Raw genomic sequence first — 23,508 nt, forward strand, 5'->3', positions numbered from 1 at the left:
GCTCGCCTTCAATTCGACGATTTCGTGCAGTTGTCAATGTCATCACAGCCAAATGATGCACCCAGGCAGTTTATTGACATGCAACAATCGCGGTGGTGGTAGTATCAATAGCAGAAAAACCAGCTGAATAAAGCTGAATAATGAGTTGCAGCAAACCATAAGTTTACTTGGCAGGCTGTGGCAAATTCGTTGCTTAATGCTTTAGCTGCTTTATTTTCTTGCTACTAAGTGGGTTAAACTGGTTGCTTTGCCGTGAGTTTTGGAGGTTTTTTACATATTAAATTTTTTTATTTTTTTTATCATTCATTTCTCAGCAAATTTGGCGGCATTAAGTGAAACTAGTTCTTGATTTGTTATTTACTTATACTCGTATAGATGAAAAAAGAAATATTTGAATAATTTTATTTATCATTGGGTTGCTGTTTTTTGGTTTTAACAATGAACTCGAATTCTGCTCTTCAGATTGAGAATAAGATAAAATTTCGAAGTAAAAGGAAGCCGCAGCTGAAATTGTAAGTCTACTGTTCTGAAAAACAATCTAGAAATAAGTTTGATGATGTTTCCGAGAATATTTCGATTTCGCACGGTAACGTACTGGAAGCACCTATATTTACCTGCTATATGTAAATAATTGGCCCAGTTTTGCGGAGCAGTCTTCTTTTTACTGCTCAAAAATGTCACCTTAAGCTTTTGCTAGTAATTTCATATACTGATCAGACTAAAAGTGGTTCCACCGCGCGAGGAGACTCAGTTGACATCAATAAAGATCCTCGATTGCAATCACATTGACTCAAGCCCTGTGACTTGGCGAGAAAGGATTAAGAGCTTCCGCTGAAGTCTCAAGGCTAGCAGATACTAATCAACCAATTTTGTTTTTGAATAACTTTTTTACTAAATAAAAAAAATATTTTGAGTGATGGAAATCTTTATTTTGACCTTCACGTACTTAATTGATTGTCTTCTAAACAGGGGCAAATGTCAAATATGATTTTCGTACGACGTTATTTGCAATAATTATAAATCTTCTGATAGGGTGATTCATTTTGCGCCACCGTGAAGAAGTGCCTATAGAAGATTCACGATCAAAAATTTGTGTTTTAGACCGATAGGAGATGGAGAAGCATAGGTTGAGCATTTATGTTTGCCAGTATTCGTTCCCCTATCCCTATTTTCTACTTATTGGCTGCCCTCGCCTCTCTACCCTGCATGAGTTCACTGGTCTGGGTATTATTTTTGACTCAAAGTTTTCATTCAAAGGTTCCATCAGTCAAAATTAAATGCTATTGTTTGATTCTTGCGTTCACTCACAGTCTCAATGAGCTCCCCTTCTGAACATTTTATTTTGATTTTCATATGCCTTGAAGAGCTTTAGCGTTAGTTTCTAGTTAGTCTGATATGCGAAACAATTTGGCAACATTTGGGTTTTGGTGTGATGAATGAGGTTCGTGAGTTTTGGGTTGAGAAACTGAACGGGAATGCTGCCTCTTATTCGTTTGAGCTGCTCTCTGAATACTCCGAGCATGCGAGCTAAAAATATTTCATTAAAAAAACTTCTCACTCAATTCAGAAAAAATGGGTGGTCGCTATGGCACAAAAGAATATCACCACCAAAACAAATTAGCCACTTCGCCCTACATTAAACAGAAATAAAAACAGATGCAAACAAAGGAAAGATGAAATAAACGGTGGATTTCAAGTTCTCCACACACTTCAGGGTTAATAAAGTGCGATCAATTTCATAAGCCTGCCACTTAAGAAAATATTAGAAAAATCAGCAGCAATCAAACAACACAGAACAAAAAACAATTAATCTCAAAGAGAAAGAAAGCAACAGCAAAGGAAATATTTTCGATACCAGCAATGAAACGAATGAAACGGCCAACTCGATTGTTATGTAAATTATGTAGGGAGTGATGCCCATAAGAATGCAAAAAGGCCTCCTCTTAAAATAACACAAGACGAACATTGCATGGACAATAGCTGACCAGAAAATTTGTTACTATCATAGGTATTCGCAGATGTGTATGGCATGAAAGGCAGCAAATCTGAAAGGACGGCTAACCTTCATATGGCAGCGATTACGCGAAGTGAGAGGGTTAATCTTGCAGGGCAACAAAATACACGCAGACAAGTTTTTGGTAACTGGATACCGACAGCTACACGTGAAAATTGCTGTATTATGAGTTGTTAAAAGATCGTAAAAGAAAAAAATAAAATCATAAAATACGCTTAAACATTAATGAAAAAATCACGACAAAGCAATGAGACAACAACACAAAATCATTTATGTATGAAATCTACTCCAGAAAACAGGAGGTGGTCAGCAGAGACCACAAGGCGTTGTTCAAGTAAACAAAAGGCAATGTGGAGAAGGGTGAAGAGGATGGCAGTGAAATCGAAAGTGCACTTACACATATGTGGATATGTATGCGTGTAGGAAGGCTATATGTACGAGTATGTGCGGCAGCTAAGTAGGAAGTAAAATGGCAAGATATGGCATTGTTCGTGTAAAGGTGGTTCGTAGGCAAAAAAGCACGGGTCAGCATAGAGATATGATACTCGTATGCCCAAAAACCCTCCGTGATTGTTGTTGATATTTATATTCACTGTAGCGGTATATGCTTTATTTATTGCCATTTTGTACGGGTACATTGCCGCCTTGTTTGGCAGCCTTGAGATGTTCTTGTCGCCAAGGCTTGTGAACGTGTTGTTAATGTGTATTTGAAGAGCTCACTTGATTTTTCTACAACATTGGGAAGAATTGCCAATCGCCGTATGTACTTTGTTGCTGGCAACACGTTTAACCAGTTCACTAAGCGGCATGAAATTAAATATAAATAAAACGTGAAAAGAAAATGTCTTTGCATTTGTATTGAATTTTATGCATTGCTGGGGAATATTTATTTTCTTACAATTCGTTTGTGAAGCAAGTATGAATGGCAAATGGGTTTGCAAAATTTGCTTTGAGCTAAAAAAAAAATATGGCAATGCACCAGATTTGCTGGTAAATTAGCGTAGCGCGGGTTTTTTCAGCAAATGCAATTTATATGCAAATTCTAATTAATATTTTGCAAGATTTTTGGTTGAAGCCACTTGCTAATGGGGTTGAAATTGAAATTTTGGTTGGTTGATAAGTAATTGTCAGATACAGAAGGCAAAAAGTGAGCATCTCCGTCAATTTGGTAAAAAAAATTGTAAATCTGAGAATTTTTATAACAAAATAATAACAATATAAAAATAAAATATATTGTTTGGATGGAATATTAAACTCCAACTCCAAACACAACCTCGACGGACTACTAGGCTTTATTTAAAATGCACCATTGCACTTTTTCGTTTAAAAAAAAATTAATAACTAATGATGTGTAAAAAATGCATGGCCATATCGATTAACAGTATCTTAATAGGTAAAACTGCGTCTTTACTTACGGGTAGTACAATGAAAACTTTGAAGCCGTTTTTGTCGACATATTCTTTTTTTATTATGACGCGTTTGCAGCAAATTAGTGATATGTATTTAACGCATTGAGTCCTATTTATGTCTGCCATTTATATTTTACGTTTATTAAAGTGCGATGTATGCAGCCAGCAGTCCGTCTATAGCTAAACTTTAATCTAATTTAAAATTTTTCTACCGTTAATTTCAATGAATAATACTAAAATTTAGAGTTTAGAACCAATGCCGTCTGAGGCATGCAATTATCCTATACTACTCGTACAGTGTGTTTAATAACTATAGCCCAGCAACTTATTGATAATTTTTGACTATTTATTTATTTCTTAATTAATTTTAATAATTTTTTATACAAATATAGTTCATTATCACATAAAAACCACATAAAGCCAAGAAAAAAAAAACAAAAAAAATTCACACTTTTATGATCCTTTGAATTTCGGTATCGGATGTTTTTTTAGCTGCACGAGAGCAATCGATGTCGATAACTATGGTTTGACAGGCGAGAATGACAAACTGTGTTGACATTTATGTTCAGTAAAGTTTGGCAAGTCATCATGAATTGTTTAACGCCAGAACAATGCTACCAAATTGTGAAAATTTTCTTTGAACTTTACTGTTCGTGAGTTCATAGAGCATTGGCGGCATCAACGGTCTTTATTGCATTCGAAGTGAGGAAGAAGCTGCCGAATTTCAGCTGACTAAATTTTTGTTTCCAAAAATTAATCAGCTAAATATCGACCACATTTGCTTCTAACAAGGCGGCGCCACTTGCCATGCAGCGCGTTTAACAAAAGCTTAACTTTGACCCTTCAGCACACCTCACAAAAAACAAACCAATACTAATGTGAAATACTTCTAAATGCAGCTCAACTGTTAAGCGATTGTGTTGCATTTACGAAAATATTACTCTGATTTACGCGAGGAGATCATCCAGTACCAAAATGAAATGGTTCGAAATTATTTTTATTGGAGAATCGAAATTCGAAAATTCAACAACATATTTGCAATCGCCAGAAATTTTCAATGAAACTAAATTACGAAACCTGCCCGATTAGTTCGCTTTTTGCTTTCATATCTTTTTCCCCATTTAATTTCATATTTTATTTATTTTTATCATTTCTTTTTATTCCTTATTTTAAAATCAACTCACAAGAATCCTTCTTTTTCCTCCTTTCATATCTTTACACTTTCCGTGCTACTTTTTCCATTTACTTCTGCTCAATTCATTTTTCATCAAATTAAGAGCTGAAATTTGCCTTATATGGGTATTTTCAAGATCTTTCGGAAAACCGCTTCTGAAGCGGAGTTAATAAACTGTGGAATAGCTGGAAAAAACATCTTCAGCCTAAGGAATATTTTAGGTATTGAAGAACAAAAGTAGATTTACTCATTAATTCGTATTATCTAATCATCAGACTAGGAATATACTAAATGACCCAGTATATGGCGGCTTCCAATGTGTTGAGCTAAATATGTTAAGCGCAACGAATGTAACGTCAAATAGCCAATTTGACAACTGTCACATTAGCAAAGTGAAAATAAAAAACAAACCACGTCAAAAGAGCCAAGAAAGTAAGCAATCGAAATATACTGTAACAGAATTAAGGAAACCCAATTCCAGCCATAAGTGAACGATTAAAACCATTTGTTAAGTATTAAAGTATGTAAATTTATATTAATTGCGCTCTATATGCTTGAAATTGCTGTAAGACGAAGAATAGAGCGAAAGTCTTTTAGATAGGATTAACTTTTGACAGACGACAAATGAAATGTCAAATCTACCAATGGTTATTAGCGAACTGAAATCTTAAGCTACTTTCAAGCATAATTACTCACTTACATACATACATGCACACATCCATACATATGGTTTTACTTAAGGAAAATACGAGACATGTAAATATCGCTCGCTGACGTAAGGGTCACAACTATTTGGCGCTTAAATGTCAAACTGACAGATGAGCACAACACATGTCAAACGCAATAAAAGCGAGAGTTGTAAAAGAGGGTAAATACTGCTTACTAGCTGAAAAAGATATTAATGATGGCTTATGTAAAATTTAAATTAAAAAAAAGTATAAGAAAAATGAACGCAGTGACAAATGCTCAAACGGACGGTGGCATACTAATTATGCAAGCGAACAGTGCGGCGAGTTTTCCACATATATTTACATATATCCATATGCATTATGGCATTTATTCTGTTGTATGTAAATTCCAAGAATGCTGTGAGATTTGTAACTAGTTCACTGCGAGAGGTGATAAATAAAAGCAAGACCAACGACAGAGGCTGACAAGTTTGTTGTGAAATTTCTAATTAAAGAACAAAAGCGTGAAAGTGAGCTGTGCGCTGTGCGCTGTGCTCGGCAAAAGAAAGTGACAGAAGGTGCAAGAAAAGGTTACGTAAGGAGGTCACAAAACATGGAAGTAGCATAAACATACACCTAATATAAAAAAAAAATAAAAATAGAATAATAAACAAATAAAGCGAGGAAGTATGTTTTGAAAATGTTGTTGTTTTTCTATTATTTTTATGGATACGTATGTATGTATGTATGTATGTAGGTATGTATGTATGTACATATGTAACTAAAGCAAACCAACAAACCAGTTTTGGGTTAAGTTTGTGTTGTTCCGGTTTTTTCTTGGGTGGCCCAGCTTTGAATGGAAGGGTCAAGGAGGCTTAGAATATAATAAACATGACTTGAGTAAACAACTATAAGAGCTAAAATTTGTAAAGTAAACAAAATCCATATAATAGAAAAGTACTATTTATAGTGGCATACACATGAATATGTAAGTGTGCCTACACACACATGTACATATCACGATGAAGGTATACATATATGAATGGACATACATATGTACGATAGACTACTTCACCATAAAAGTTAAAGATTTTCCCACCGGAATTACAAAATGTATTATATTTTACGACTTTTGCCAAAATATTTAAAAAAATATTTAGATTTACGTGAGCTGGACTGATTTGAAAGTACCTCCAAAAATCGAGGTATAGTTTTTCAAAATACTTTTTCCAAAAATAACCTCAGACAATAGAAGAGTTTAAGCTTAAAAGGTCTGCATGAAAAATTTAAAAATTGTATCAATGGCACGGCGCGCAAAAATTTTGAAGTGAAACTTATCTTCCAGTTAAAATCTAACATCAACTTATCTAAAGTCAAAAATCTCTTCTTCTTCTTCCACTTTATTTAAGATTATATCTTTTTATTTACAACGAAATTTTTCTTAATGTTAGAAATTTATACATTAAAATACACAATTCTTATAATTATACAAGATGCTTTCCATTTCAATTCAACCGGGCTATTCGGGTCATGTTCTTCGATTTCGATGAAACTTAAATATTTTGCTCTCTGGTCAAAATAATGAGACCCGTATCTTTTTGTTCGCCCGAAAAAAATTTTTTTCAAAAGTTATCGGCAATTTTGTTTTTCGGCTCAAACTCGATTTTTTTTAATTATATAAGAAAAAATTTTTTTAAACGCCCATAACTTAGTCAAATATGAACCGATTTTAATAATTTTGGGTTCAAAATGATCGTAATTACTTACACGAGCGACTTCATGTAGAAACAATTGCAAAAAAGTAGTTGACAATTTTTTATTTAGCAAAAAAGAAAAAAAAATTGAAATTTTTTCGAAATTCAATATTTCAAAAAGTGTATTTTTGTTTTTTTATAACTTTTTCCAAATCAAGAAGACACCTCAAACTTCAATTAAGCTGAATGCCCAGTAGCTAAAATGAGTTGTTATTGAGTAATGAATTTTTGAGTAAAAAACCTGTTTCGCAAACTTAGTCAAAAATAAGCCGATTTGAATGATTCTGGGTTCAAAATGATCGTCATTACTTACACAAGTGATTTCATGTAGAAACAGTTGCAAAAAATTAGTTGAAAATTTTTTATTTTGCAAAAAACAAAAAGTGCGAAAAAGGTTTTTTACTCAAAAATTCGGTACTCAATAACAACTCATTTTAGCTACTGGGCATTCAGCTTAATTGAAGTTTGAGGTGTCCTCTTGATTTGGAAAAAGTTATAAAAAAACAAAAATACACTTTTTGAAATATTGAATTTCGAAAAAATTTCAATTTTTTTTCTTTTTTGCTAAATAAAAAATTTTCAACTACTTTTTTGCAATTGTTTCTACATGAAGTCGCTTGTGTAAGTAATTACGATCATTTTGAACCCAAAATTATTAAAATCGGTTCATATTTGACTAAGTTATGGGCGTTTAAAAAATTTTTTTTCTTATATAATTAAAAAAAATCGAGTTTGAGCCGAAAAACAAAATTGCCGATAACTTTTGAAAAAAATTTTTTTCGGGCGAACAAAAAGATACGGGTCTCATTATTTTGACCAGAGAGCAAAATATTTAAGTTTCATCGAAATCGAAGAACATGACCCGAATAGCCCGGTTGAATTGAAATGGAAAGCATCACAAACAATTTTATGGTAAACAATTTAATACCACATATCACAATTCACTCATTTTGCGATTCAGACGTCTAGCACCTATGCCGTCGTTTCGGTGGTCTATTGGCTATTGGTTTATTCTCCATTGCGATTCTGGCTATACGGTCAGGTCCCATTCTCTTTACGTGTTTTGGCACTCTTTCCGACATCTTAGACTCCATTTTAGAATGTATTGAACATCACATAATGAACGGATCTCTTCGTTTCTGATATGGTCAAGTCTTGTGCGCCCACAAACTGCTCTGGGCGTTTGTATTTCTGTGGTGGTAAGGATTCGCTGTGTTGTGGTCGTATCTGCACGGGTTTCGACTGTATATGTCATGATAGGGCGGACACATGTTTTGTATATACGTGTTTTACTCCTAACACTCATGAAGAACGTGTTTTAAAAACCAATTCTATTTATAAAAAACTCGATTTTTGGAGATACTTACGTTTTATAATTCCAATGGAAAAACAGTGTTTGGTTTGTTTTGTGCGAAGGGTGATGCACCCTAATGTATGCACATACATATAATTGAGTTTTATTGATATGCTGATATTTATGATCTTAAACAATTGAACTATAAAATTCGTACGCGACTAGTCACATTTACAAGTTTTTTTAATTGCTACCATCTCCTTCTCAAACTAGTAGGAGCTGCTCTGACATTGTTTCTTCCTTTTTATCACTAACAACATAATAGATTTTTATGATGATTGAACCGCAGTGGTAGTAGTAAGGGCATAAGCATTCAGCATGGAAAATTATTGGCAAATATTTACGGCTGGCGTGTTATCTCATTTTCCAGCTGTCACATCTACAACACTTTCAGTACCAGAAAAAAAAACTAAAAAATTACAAAAAAATTACCTCTGTGCGCGTCTAAGAATTCCTTTGCTGGCACAGCAGTAGTTTTTACGTTTATCTATTAACTAACCGCATTAGGTTTGGATACAAAATGTCGTAAAATTTTAATGATAATGGGCTGTTTATTTATATTTGGTCAAAAGACGTGCACCCCATATGCATGTATGCAGCCATACACACAGCACAGCAAATTTTGCACCTTTCGGCAGTTGAGCTGAAATACAGGCAGGCGCCTTAAAGGTCATACATACATACATGTGTGCTGAACGATATCATCAGTCTAAGCTAACTACCTTTATTCTCCTCTAAATGTACAAGCATATATTTTTATTTTTATAGTTTCTAACAAAGTGTCACATGCCTCTTCAGTTGCTTAAAATAATACATACAGTCAACGTTAAAAGAAAGTGCACACCGCATATTGATAATTTTTGACTATTTATTTATTTATTTTGTATATTTCAAAATATTTTTATAAAAGTATGGTTCATACTAGAGCAAGAGCCGTATAAAGCAGTTTCGCAAATTTGCATACACTTTAAAAAAATTTGGAAAATTTTTATCGAAATTATAAAAATTTTTATTCAGAATTTTAAAAAAAATTACGGGTATGCAGATTTATAAATCATTGAATTTTGGTATAATAAATACAAATTTTAAGTGGTTCAAAAATCGCATTGATTTTTGACAATTTTTTCTGCTGATGGTGTTGTGTGTTTCTTCCACATAAAAAAAATGTGGAGTAAGCGTTAAATTGAGAAAATGCACAAGACCACGTCTGAAAAAAACTCTCACAAATCAGTGTGATGTTTAAACTACTTGAAACTTTTACTTTTTCAAAATTCAATGGGCTATAAAACTGCATATTTAAAATATTTTCCAAAGATACTGATTTGCAATTTGAAACTTTAGGTTACATCATTTTTGTTATAGTATAAATTATATTTTTGTGTAAAAATATAAAAAAAAATTAAAAAAAATTAAATAGTAAACTCATCGTGCTCCTAATATTCTGAACTCAGGTGTATGCATGTGTATATGATTATGTCCCTCGTGACACGTGTTATATTGCAACTGCTCTGCCACCTTTACTATGCGGCGCCGTAATGGGTCTGTCACAATACTTTCCTCCTTCCTTTCCTTATCATTGAATTTTTTCTTTTATTTTTTTCTATTTCTATTTTTTTGTCTTTCTGTTTTTAACAAAGGAGTGATTTTGGGCTTTTTTTGCTTCATCTCGTTTAATTTTATTTTACGAGCGTTTTGTCTCAGTGGTTTCTATCGGTCAGTGGCGGCATTTGACTTTTACGATTTTCTGTATTATGTTTCTAAGTTTTGGGCTGTACTTGTATGCCATAGAAATGCGCCTTTATGCTGGTGTATATTACAGACAAATGTTTGAATCTAAGTAATTATTAAGATTAGAAGCAATTCCATTTAAGCACCGAATGTCAGAAAATTTTGCATATTTCGGCTCTAGTTTTTATTGGAGTAAATATTAGTAACATTTATAACTGAATATGAGGAGTACTAAGTGACCTTATATGACCGTATAAAAATGTATATATAAGTAGATTGTTATTACTATTTATAAAGATATAATGTTGTTGTAAAAGTAATGGTCATTGTTGTTAAATATTTGGTACTTAATTTTATGCTGATGGCTACTGTAAAAACTAAGAACATGTAAAAGGTGAAACGAAAGTTTTACAGGCAGTTAGTGTCCCAGTCGTATTATCTTTTTGGGCAGCTAGAGAGCAATTGGAACTTTGGATTGTGATAATGCGTGCTCTGAACGACTCCTTAGTCATTTGAGCGCTACAAAATCCACCTTCGATGGATACCAGATTGAAATATGACACAGTGCGAAAAATTTTAACTGAGAAGTACGGTTGCATGGTATAACGATCACTAAGTTTCCTGATTTGTACTCAGCATAAAGAGCGCGACTAAACATCCATTTACTTTATTTACTTATTTACTTTAAACATTACATTTACTTATTTAGAGTTAAATCTTTTGACTTTGTTAATGTAAAATGATCACTCAATGATACAAATGAAGCCAGAAGACATTATAAAATAGAGTGGCTCGGAAATACGCTTGTCAATTGAGGTATTAAAGGGTCATTGAAAGATATAACAAACACACAACTGGGCCTAATCAGAACTACATCTACCAAAACTGTATTTTTTTGGACAAAAAATAGGGAGAGGACAGAATCTTCCCTATCCTGCTTTCAGCAGAAAAGATGCCATGAAGATGCTTGAGAATTAATAAGAAGGACCAGCTGTTATAAAGAATTTAAGTACACTAATGTAACTCCTCTAATAGGCATCTATTCCCTTTTTAATACAACTCATTTACTACTATTTTTTATCTTTTCGTTAATCCTTCTACAACTTCAACTTTTTTACTACTAACTATAGTTACAATTTAAGGTCAAGCATTGTAAAAATAATCTGTGAGTGTATGTTGTACTTAAATAAATAAAAATATAAAATTAAAAATTTCCACTTTTCTTACACAGAAAGTCACTTAATTGACTACTTCATAAAAACTCACTACAATATAAAAAATGTTTTTTATCCATCAATTGTCGTGCACATTTCCGTTCTATTTCAGGTTGTGTAACCATAATTTCCGCTTTAGCTACAGTAATTTTCTGCTTCAAAAAAAGAACAATACTTTCTAGTTAATTAAATTTCAATTATTTACGCCTACTTCATGTAGGTATGTATGTATGTATATCAACGTGCTTGAAAAGTATTAGAACTAATTGTTTGGCCCTTTATATACAAATGCGAAACCGTGCCGACCGATACAATTCTTATCGGTTATTTGCGTGTGATAAAATTTATACTCGTATGTCTGTATGTAAGTGCATGTTAATAACTCGAGCGGCACTGATGACCAAGGGAGATGTATGCGATGGAAATAATAAATGTGGCACATCGAAGGTGAAATAATATAAGTTGAGATAAAAAATAGTATAAAAAATGTATAATATTTGCATACAAAAAAGGGGAAATTTACTTATACATGCATAGAGATTTCTTAGGTAATGAAACTATCAAGATGGGAAAATGAAAAAATGCTGCTGCAAATTTGAGTTCTAAACTACTTATATACAATTTTATACCAACTTTCTTCAGAAAGTTTTAGCATAACTCAATTTTCAACTAAATTACTAAACTGTAAACTGCAATTTCCACTTCCTTCAATTTTTCAGCGTTCAACGAATAGTCATCTAACCTACACAGAATAATATTCAGCTGATTCTTTACCCAAGAGTCAGTTACTGTGCCCGCTTCTTCAGGTAAATAGTTTGACCATAAGAAAAAATCTGATAAACGCCCTTTCTTCTTGTTTTGCCTTTATAATTGTAACTGCACAACAACCAACGACAAACTCAGCGTTGGTGGATAGCCCGAGCGACCAGTTTTGCAAAGGAAGCAACTACCAAACAGGAAGCAACCAACCAACAATAAGAAAAAGTAACAATCCGAAAAGAGAACGGAGAATTTTAGCAGCTGCTGCAAAATAATGTGGATTATCTGCTTTTGTTTAGTAGTTTTTGCAGCAAACAAAAAAAAAATAATAATAATAACAACAAGAATCACATAGCAATAAGAATAGGCTTAAATACCAAACCTCTGGTGAAATATTGGACCATAGCAGGACAACGCGTAATCGTATTGCGTAAATGGGATTATTGTGATGAAAATAAGAAAATATTTGAAAGGCAAAAGAAGACTATTTAGAAAATGATTATTAAATGGGTGAAAAAGCATAAGTGCAAAGGAAATATAAAGAGGCAGGCGCAGAAAATTGTTAAGGTGATACTTAAGAAATATTAGAAATTCAATGTCATCGAAAATATTTTGGGTCTTTATAAAATATTTTTTTTGTAGTTATAAAAAACACGTTTATTTATATTTTAATTTAATAAAAAAACTGCTTTGTTTTATTGCGAGACATCTTAGATAGATAGATCGATAGAAAATCGGTCGCAGCTGAATGAAATGGCGCTGCCCTAGAAGATATTTTGTATGCTTGGAATGCTGCCCATCACGGCTGGCTGTTTTATTTGGTTTCAGAATGGCATAGCACTTTTATAGGAAGCTTTTTCACGGCAGAAATGTGGCCGTGTCTGAATTTGACAGATGTAATACATTGAAAAAAAAAAAACAAAAAAATGTCTGAATTTGTTCCAGCAAAGAAATCTACACTGAAATCACTACAAATTACGTTTGACATTTTTTATATGGAAGAAATGGCTAGCACTGCCAGCAATGAAAAAAAAACAACAAATAGTCAAAAATCAACAGTATTTTGCACTTTGCATTTTATTGTACTAAAATTGAAGGGGCTATAAAACTGCATACCAAAAATTATTTAAAAATTGAAATGTTTGAAATTTTGATGAAAATGTGCAGAATTTTCATAATTTTTACACAAAGTTTGAGAAAACGATTTTTCTGGTTTTTGTTGTATAATTAGTTAGACTTTTATACAAAATTAATAGAAAGTAAATAAACGAAAGTTAAATAGGTAAACCTGGTCAAATTCTCGTAAATTTATTTCATTGTCCATTGGCAGTTTTATGTAAATAAAGGGGTTTTCAAAAGACGCGTATTTTATCATGTAAAATTGTACATCTGCCCACTTGACAAATGCCAAAGATGACAAAAAAGAAGGTACCGACTACGAATTAAGCATTGCTGACATCTAAGCGTCACTTCGACCTTAAGACCTTTTTTATTATATTATAATATAAATTTAATAAACATCAAAAATTGTATTTTACTCTTGATAAATATAAATAAGTTTTAAAATAATGCTCTCCTTTACTTTGTGCTTTTCTAACAGTTTACTAATGTCAAAATTTTATAAAAAAAATAAAAAAGAAAAAACGTCTGTCTCATTGTTTGTTAGACATCAGTTGCAAAATTGCTCACAATAAAAAATAACCTGGCTATACTCTGTTTTTTCTAAGCAATTACTCGTAATGACACATTTCACGCCACTAATTGCGTTTGCTGTTCTGCAATTATCTAATTTTAATACAGTTTAATTGATGATCAACCCCTTTTAATGATTAATTGATAACTTCATTAGCAAAGCAGGAACTAATTTTAAAGCTATGAAGAATAGAAAGAGCGAACACGAACTAGAATAATGAGAATCTAGTAAAAGGGAAGTAGTATGGGGATAGAAGAGTAGTAAAGTGAAGGCCAGTGATTGTAATATTTGCTGATTGTCTTTGATTACGGCCGCAATTAAGGGCTCAATAGATTTGGCTATTAATGGATATAAAAATAGATATAATAAAGAAAAAAATATATAAAAACAAGGTAAGCATTTTAAACGGCTTGCAGTGGTGATTGAAAGGGCAAAGAACACTGCAGAGATAATTGGCAAACCAATTTGAAAATTTTTATTAGATCGATTTGAGTTTTAGTTGTTCGGCTCTAAAATTGCAGTCGTTTTAAATTAACTTCACGATTAGTTATAGGCTTGAAATTCAGCATAATTCAGTACGAAGGCAATTTGAAGCAAAGTAACAATAAATATGCCAAATGGTGCAGAGTACAGATATTTGGACAACCACATTTGTGGTCAGATGTTGGTAATATTTGGAAAATGTTTTACATACATTTAGAACACACATACATACATAATAAAAGCGCGAGTATTATCCACAAATGAAGTCTTCATATACTCGGACAGTTAAGCGGCAATAAAAGCACTTGAATCTAAAATACACTCGTCAAAAACAGTCTTAGAATGTTTTAAACTTCTAAATGATGTATCTAAGTGCCACAAAGTGCACCTTATTTGGGTGCCAGACCACAGGAATATAGCAGGGAGCTGCAAAGCAGATGAACTTGCTCGAACCGGTACAACGCTCCATAGCCTATAGCCACTTGTAACTTACTTATAGATAGGGATACCATGAAAAAGGTAAATACAAGTTGGCAAAATCTTACAACATGCGAACTTAGTAGGCAGACATGGCCGAAATGGAACAGCGGACGATCGAAAATCTTGTTAAGATTTAACAGAGCAGCTATTATAAAAATGATAGGGGTATTAACTGCTCATTGTCTAATAGGCAGCCACGCTAGAAGGTTAGGACTCCCGTACTTCGATTTCTGTAAAAGCTGTCTTAATACAGAAGAAGAGGAAACAGTCAGACACCTTTTATGTGAAAACTTATAAGAACTTTTATATGAAAACTTATTGAAAGCTGAGCTATGAGGAGGCTGCGCACTCTTGACACGGCATTTCTAACCGATGTAGCGAACACAGCGCATCTTAGAAACTAACGAAGCTCTGCTCGTTTATTAAAGCTACCGGATGGTTTGAAAAGGAACACGTAGGGTAAGGATAAGCTCCAGTGGTATCACAATGGACCTGCGAAAGGTCTAAGTGTGTCGTTACGACAACCACCCAACCTACCTACATATATAGATTTTACATGAGTAAAAATTCAATAACTGAAAGCATTGTGGCATACTAAATATGACATATACATAGATGGTTAAACTCACAGCTTCTACACTAGGATCCGTTTTTTGTAAAAATTTTCAAACAACAAAAACTCACTCAGTTCGACTTAGTGATGTATGAGTATTTATAAATATTTTTTTCGAAACAGTCAGTAAATAATAGTTATTTTTATATTTTCGATAAAAAAAGTTAAATTCGTTTGTATTTTTCCAGTACAAAATAAAAGTTAAAAGGACACACGAAAAATCGTCCAAAATAGATTTTTTAATTAAGACATGAAGTTATGAAAATGTAAGCTGAAATTTAGTCGTTATCTTCAGCCTACAAAAGAAATGTCAAATTTTAGTTTTTAAATTTGACCGAAAAATAGAAAACCCAAATTTTAACATTTGATCGATTAAAAAAATATAGGTTGTTGTTGTAGCAGCATAAGCATTCCAGATACAGATACGCGAAATGCTGCTGAAGTGACAGTCCTTAGCCAGTCTGGTCGTCCCGGTTACGTATAACCGACTGTTGTGGGAACAAAGGCGATCTGCTCCCTCGTAGTTGAAAAGGTTGCCACATCCCTCAATCCCGGAATTCCCGGGACCTGAATAACACCGAGATTCCGGAAATGGCATTCCCATTAGTAGGTATAGCAAATTATTTATTTCAGGCATGATTAGATAAAGGGAAATTGCGATGAATTTGAGATGCATGAATTAAAAATTTCATACAGATAAGATTAAAAAGTTTATATTATATTACAAATTTTACATTATATTTTAGTTGATATATGTTTTTAAACCGTTTTTAATCTATTCTGAAAATTATAAAACAAAGTCCTAGAAGGGCTGAAAATTGGAAGATACGTGAATTTTTCCATATTTGTGACTGCGTAATTTTTATAACGAAAAAATTGGGCGTTTTAAATCACATTTTATCCAAATCCCCTATTTATGGCATATTCGTATTATTAGCGGCACAGAAATTGCTAAAGTTAATCAAAATTCGAGTGTTTTTTATGAAGCTTAATACCAAAACCCCTTTACTAAGCTCACTGATACTCAGAAATGTGTTTTTAAGTACAATACATAATGTATATATGTACATACATACATACCTCAGAGTGCGTTTATACAAAAAGGTATGGCTCTATCATAAATTAAAACCTAGGCCACATTATATTCGTTCACCCTCACACTAAACAGCCCAGCCCCTACTTCCGGCGTTTAGAGCCAAGCACAAAAACAAACAAAGGAAGCTCTCAAAGGTCGTAGCTAATCAACCGTGCGTTATTTTGGGCAAAAGTTTTTCATTGACACACAAATTAAAATAAAAAAATAAAAACTGCACTTTCTGTATAACTGTTTAATAGAGCATAAAAATGAAAAATTGTGTCGACTTATGAAGATTTAAAGAACTCATCGCATTCCGCTGGCGGCAAAATCAAAAACAGAAGACGTTCAAAAATCGCAAAAGTAGTAAGTAAAGTAAACAAAAGTCACAAAAGAAATAGAGGCCTTCAGTTGTCATGAAAAATGCTCTCACTTTCAAGCAAAAGTAGCCACATGTGTTTTGGCGTCGCGAGGGAAGGACAAACGATACGTTTCAAAGTATTAATAGACCGCTAAAGTAAACCGCTGGGCGCGGGAATAGTCTCATTTTTGTCCCAACAAGGATGAATGAAAGAATTGCAAAGTAGTTTCAAGCTACTGAATAAAACTCGTAAAACTGTCGTTTGGATTAATTAAGCGACAAACGCATACTAACAAGAAATAAAGAAAAAAAGCATGCAAATAACTGTGCGTGTGTTTGTGTGCATGTGTTTTGCAGAAATAAACATTTATGATGATTAAAGGGGACCTTCCTTCGTATAGACAATTTGAGCAAGTGACTGAATTAGTCCATTATGAATGAGTGCACAACAACACTACGTGCGTATGTATGTATGCATGACAAGTGCAACGCTAATTAAACAAATCGACAGACACAAGATTCATGAGTTAAAAACAAAACTACGAATATATGCACGCATTTCATGGCACATATGTTGGCCTTATGTGAATTGGGTGCTTTATGGGAAATATGGGGAGTATATTTTTTGTTTGTGGCCGCAAGAAGCCGCCTATACGACGATGAGCAGCGACTCATGGGAATGTGATAAATGAGGTATTTTAAAATGGCAACGTGAGGCACGTACAAATGTGTGTGCTCTGATACAAATGCAGCAAGAAACAAAAACAAAAATTATGTATGTATATAAATTAAAAGAAATAAGGGCAGTGGCACAGAGGATTTCATGCGAACATGCCACAAACATATGCATGTATGAGCCACCACAAGGTGACTAAGTAAATAAAACGACAAAAGAAAGAAGTCTTGTGAGACAAAGTATATTTTTAAGATTTTTAGACTTTTAGAGAGAAAAATTTGTGAAACTTAAGAGACTTAATAAATACAGAAAACGTAATTGGAATAAATCTTTAGAGGCATAAAAATATATAACTTGATGTTATGTATTTAAGAGATGTGGCATAAAAAATTGAAAAAAAAAACGAATAACAGCGAGATTAAAATATACTAGGATCGCCCATACGCCGAAGTTTCGACGGAGCAAAATGTAGTCATACCTTTTTTTAGTATTATAGTCATAGAAAATTGAAACATACATATATAAATGGATAGCTTATGTTGAAACTTTTTACATGATATATGTGAATAGATGTAGTAAAATTAAATGTGAAAAATATCCCATTTTACCTGTATTAAGCGATCCTATATGTATGTATTTCAAATATAAAATTTCATAACTTTTGTTTTATTCATGAATTGGAAACATTTAATTTCATGTATTACGTATAATTTTTTTGAAAAACTATAACAAAAAACAATCATTAATTAATCCATGACCATCATAGTTTCTGAATCAAATTTATAATACGACGTCTATCGGTAGCTTGGTAAGTTGCTTGTGGTTGAGTGTCGCTCCTGAACCACAAATAAGGCTCAGCACTGAATACCGAATACTGAGCTACGGGTTGCGTTTTGAAAATTTTTAACTTATATTACAGGCTATCCGGCACTCTTACACCTGCGTTTACAATAATAGTAAGGTGACATATTGCAAAGTTTTGGCTATTTACTTATTTTCTATTTATTTTTATAAAAATATATATAAATATATAAATGTTCATGCAAATTTCAAACTTTTTTATCCAAATTTTTTGAAACATTTTTCGAGTATGTAGATTGATGATGATACAATTTTAGTTTAATAAAGTCCCAGTTTGAAATGGCTCAAAAATCGCATTGATTTTTAGCAATTTCTGATTTGTTGGCGGCATTCCTGAATTTTCTTCACATAATATTTTGCCTCAAAAAAACACAAAAAATATTAAAAATCTTCTCTAAGCTGGTAGGAAATCTATTCTATAAGTAGGAATAATCTTGCAACCTACTACGTCATAACAAAATATATTCACAAAGATAAAATTAGAGCATCAAAAAAAAAATTATAAGGGTTGCTTATTACGGGACCCCTTTTTTAACTACGCACCATTATTACCTTCGTGCCACTTTCCACTTGCATACATACATATGTATGTACGTATGTAAATATCAAAGTATAAATAATTGGATACAATTGCGTTCACCGGTTACAATGCCTCGATCGCTAATGAAGTGTCTTGCATTAAATTAATTTTCGTTTGGAATGCAATTTATTGATTGTGGAAAAAAATGCAATAAAGAACAGCGAAAGTACACAAAATAATCAATATTTCGACACAGCTCATTGGCTTTCAACGTCAAGTATAGCAAACACCCTAACCTAGTAACCCTCATAATTACATACAAATGTATGAGGGTACCTTCTGGCGACTCCGTGGTGTAGAAGAGGGAGGTAGAATTGGAACAAAATAAAAAATAATAATAATAATCGCGGGTGGGTATTGGGCTGCTCGGAAATTGCCCATATTTTGTTGCTTTTGAAAATAAGTTTATTTATTTTATATGTTGTTGTCGTTGTTGGTATATCAATACGTAACTGTCTTGTACAAGTGCATCGAAATAAGCCATTGAATAGCTTGATTTATTACCTAATTTTAAGCAACAACAAAAACGCTAATTGCAGCGGAAAAATATTGTACAAATATTGCATTGTTTTCTCGAGGCAATAAAGAGCAGTGGACGGAGGGCGGGAGTAGTAGGCACATATGGCTTTGTAACAATTGCATTTGGCTTCTGTATATGTATATTATGAAATCAAGAAAGCAAGGGGAAAGAAAAATCATGCAAGTAATTGAGAAAGTTGACTGTGGGAATTTCAAACGAATTCACATTTTTTTTAATGCGAAGAAAACGCGAAATGTTGTCAGGCGAAAAATTATCAAAAACCAACGAAAATTTTAAGCGACCTGAAACTTGCACTTTGTTATACGAAAATTTAATGTGCTCTAAACCTCCGCATCTAAATTATTTTTACTTTGGGTTACTATGATCTTAGTTATAGAGCATTTTTGTAAAAAAAAACGATTGAAATTAAAAAATTAAATAACTAAAGAATCAAATCAGTTTCCAAAGTATTATGTAGTTTAATGTTAAAGAACGAAGTTCGTATGGAGTTTGACTAGAAGGGTGTTTGGGAATTTGTAAAATTTTTGCGTAGAAATACTTTCCAAATTTTTTTGGATACCTTCTACTTTAAAAGAATAACAACAATAGTACCAGACTTAGAAGATCGAGATTTCCACTTAATGTCGCTCTGACTGTAGTTATTTCAGTGACTACGAAGCTATGAAATGTTTATTATCACTTTGCATTAGCAAAAAGAATTAATTATTTTCTTTTACTAATACAATTTTTAAAACAAAAGGAAATTTTTTATTGATATTTAATTTTAATTTGTTTTAAATTGCTGTTTTGTGAGTGTCCGCTCGCTGTGTGCTTAACTCCACTAAGCGAGGAAAAAAAGGGAAAGGCAAAGTTAAGAAATGTGTGCTCCGTTCTGAGTTCTAAATCTGCTGATTTGTTAATGTTTTGCTCACTACTCTTCCGTATGTAGTATCCTTTGCCTTAACGGAAGAGCAGTGGGCCACTTTCCCTGTGCAACCCTTTTTAAAATTTATCTAGTCAAATGTCGTGTAATCATATAAATCAAATAAACTTAAAATAACGTTTCTATATAAACAAAAACACCCCGCCATTAACGACTTTGTTAACTCTCTCAAGGAAGGTAGTTCGGATATCTTATGGCCCTCTAATTAAACCAAATAAAGTTACACGAAAAATTAAGTAACAGAAATACGGAAGAAATGAGTTAGAAATCACAGGCTTCAGTAATGCCTTTTTTATTTAAATTACATATTTACCAAACATTCATCCCAGGCCCTATTGTAGGGGCATTGATGAAGGCGCAATTTGCATAAATTTTAAATAATTCACAAACAAAAAGGGAAAGAGGCTGAGGCAAGATGATAGAAAAATGCAAATATGAGAAATTAAATTCAAATAGAAAATAAAAAAAGCAAAAAGTCGCATGCTTGCGTCTGGGGCAGAATATGCGCAGCGCACTAAAGAAAATGTAGGGTAAACAGATAACCCTGAAAGGCTTTTTTGCACCTGGGTGCGTCATGTATCTGCTCCACATGCCTTGACACGGTGCTGACAATTACTGCTACACAGATCTTACTACTTGAAAAATGTATTACCTAATAATGGGCAATGCTTCGAGCAAACCACTCCTCACCCTTATTTACAGAGAAGAAAAAAAACACAGAAGAAGAAGTAACTGCCCAAGTTATTAAAAGTGAAGCTGCATGGAAGAAACTGCTAAGGGGTGGTAAATGCAACTTAACGATCACTCAATGAGAAGTCGCATATTTGTTTATGTAGAACAGAAATGTATTATGTAAAAGTACGAAAAGAGGGTTGGCTTGTGATTTCAATCCTCTGCTTGCAATGCAAACTTGTATTTTTCATAAACGTATCAGTTAAAAACTTTCGACATTTGAACAAGAAAGAAATTTGTTTTTCAGCGCATGTTTGTGCAGCCTTACTGAAAATAATTATTCTGCGAGGAACGCGAACTCGTAGAATTATCCATTTACGTTGCAGAAAATATGGATGCATGCACCTAGAAAATACATCAGTATATGTATGTATATATTGTAAGATGTATATAAGGAATATAAGATCTTATACATAAAAAGGTAGGCAGACTACAGGCAGTTAATATTCTCTTGTAGAAACCACGCCTGCCTTTATGTATATCATTCATTGCTCACGAATACCTTTGCCTCTGATTGGTAAAATTTCTTGACCACTTGGCAGAGATCAGTGCCAACAGGCAGAGCCCATTTGTATGAACAAAAGGGTTGTTTCTTGGTGTGCTGAAGAATATTTCAAGTTTCCCAGTACATACCTGAAAAAGAAAAGAGAAAACCTTAGTTAGTGAGGAAAAGATACAAAAATTGGCAAAATGATACAAAAAATTGATAATACATAAAACACTTTTTAGTACCACGCTCCAGCCGAAGTTAAGGGATATTATACATACATAAATTTAAAATCAAAAATCATATCATTTCTTTACTGCAAATCTTCTACAGAAATACAGATCTGATTTTGTTAGAAACAAAAGGCAGTTGTAGATATAATTGAGACTTAAAAATTTTAAAAATCTGATCTAAGTTGACTACTCTGTTCCCTAGTTGGCAAGCTGAAACACAGAAATCTATTCCTTCTTTCGAAATATATCCTCTTTAATACAGAAATTTTATCATCTGCGAACGTCCAGCGCAAATAACTAATAGCTTGAGACGTTAATTTACTTCAAAAATCTTTCAATGAATTTGAGTTAAGCCGTCATGTGATCGACCGTCGGTGTCTCTGGATATTTTCAATTCACAGCTATTTATTAAATCCACTTTATTTACGTAGGCTGAAACTTCATACATGTTTTCGGATTGCAATTTCGCACATTGGTTTCCACCAGTGACATTTTATTTGGAATTGCATGAATGAAAATGAAGGCTACTACTTTTGATGTTTTTATTCTCATTAGTACCTTCTATGCGATCACCAACGTACCAAGATTAGTTAACTACATTTAGCTTCTGAGGTAAGTATTTTACCCTAATTGCACCCATTGCACATCCACGAACGTTAAGTGACCATTCTGTTAAAAAGTACCGGTACTGAGTACTGAGTTGGTGCGCGTCTACCATTCGGGACTGCTTAGGTTCGAATTCCGCGCAGGAACACTAAATAATACAAAACGTGTTTTTCTAATAGCGGTCGCCCCTCGCCCCCATTCGTCGTTCGGAGTCGGCTTAAATCTGTAGGTCACTCCATTTGTGAAACAACATCAAGATGCACACCATAAATAGGAGGTGGAGTTCGGCCAAAAACCTAACAGAAGTGTACGCGACAATTTTTTATTTATTTATTTACCTATTTTTTATGGTACCACCCAAAGTAGTGTTCCTTTCTGCGAAATGATGCACTGATGCCAAGGTATAATCCAATTAAGAAAGGATCCTTTCATGCGTAGATTCCAGAATCAGCCTCAATTCTCGGTGTGAATTCTCTATTATTTCTTTTATTGACTAAAGTGGTAATTTCAGATTTGGAAAGATGAAAAAATCATTAGGTAGATACGCTGCTTATTCGATGATATTCATTTAGTTATTGTCAGAAATTCGCTGAAAATAATAGCCGCTCTGTCAGAGTTACGTTTTTTAGAGGCGCTCGAAAAGTATGCTTCATGAAAATTTTTCAGTTATTTTTCGACGATTTCGTGGTGTTTGGTATTTTCTGATGCTTTTACCGAGTTTAAGATTTCTGTCTAAATTTTGATATTATCCTGCAAATGCCGCCGGAGAACGGCAAACATGAGAAGCTTTTTCATGCACTGCAATGGTTTTTTAAATGAAATGGTCTAACAGTGGTAATCGAAACCGAGAGCTGGGACCAACCGCATGGCAATGGCAAAGTAACTTGGATGTTAAAACAGCACTTTTCCTGTGCCTACCTTTAGATGAGTTAGACGATGACGATCGGTGCCCACACCGCACTAGCAGGAACTAATGAATTGCTTCATTAACAACAACAGTCGCTTTGTTAATTGAAATTTAATTAGTCCCTGTTCGCTCTTTTACATATACACATACATACATACATCTCTGTTCGCAATAATAGCAATGC

The 23,508-nt window shown here is 33.3% G+C and overlaps 1 protein-coding gene across 3 annotated transcripts in view; it reads right to left on the minus strand.

Annotated features, from left to right (window-relative positions):
- LOC129249407 (centaurin-gamma-1A) overlaps positions 1 to 23,508 on the minus strand; it is a 132,054-nt gene that overhangs the window by 51,901 nt on the left and 56,645 nt on the right. The window contains exon 1 of one of the 3 annotated variants that reach the window (XM_054889210.1): positions 21,594 to 21,614. The exons of the other annotated variants lie outside the window; for them this stretch is intronic. The gene's annotated coding sequence lies outside the window, so the exon portion shown is untranslated. Of the gene's footprint in view, positions 1 to 21,593; positions 21,615 to 23,508 lie in introns of those variants that run through there. 3 annotated transcript variants of the gene reach the window in all.

The sequence above is a fragment of the Anastrepha obliqua genome, chromosome 5 (genome assembly GCF_027943255.1).
Source record: "Anastrepha obliqua isolate idAnaObli1 chromosome 5, idAnaObli1_1.0, whole genome shotgun sequence".
Taxonomy (NCBI): domain Eukaryota; kingdom Metazoa; phylum Arthropoda; class Insecta; order Diptera; family Tephritidae; genus Anastrepha; species Anastrepha obliqua.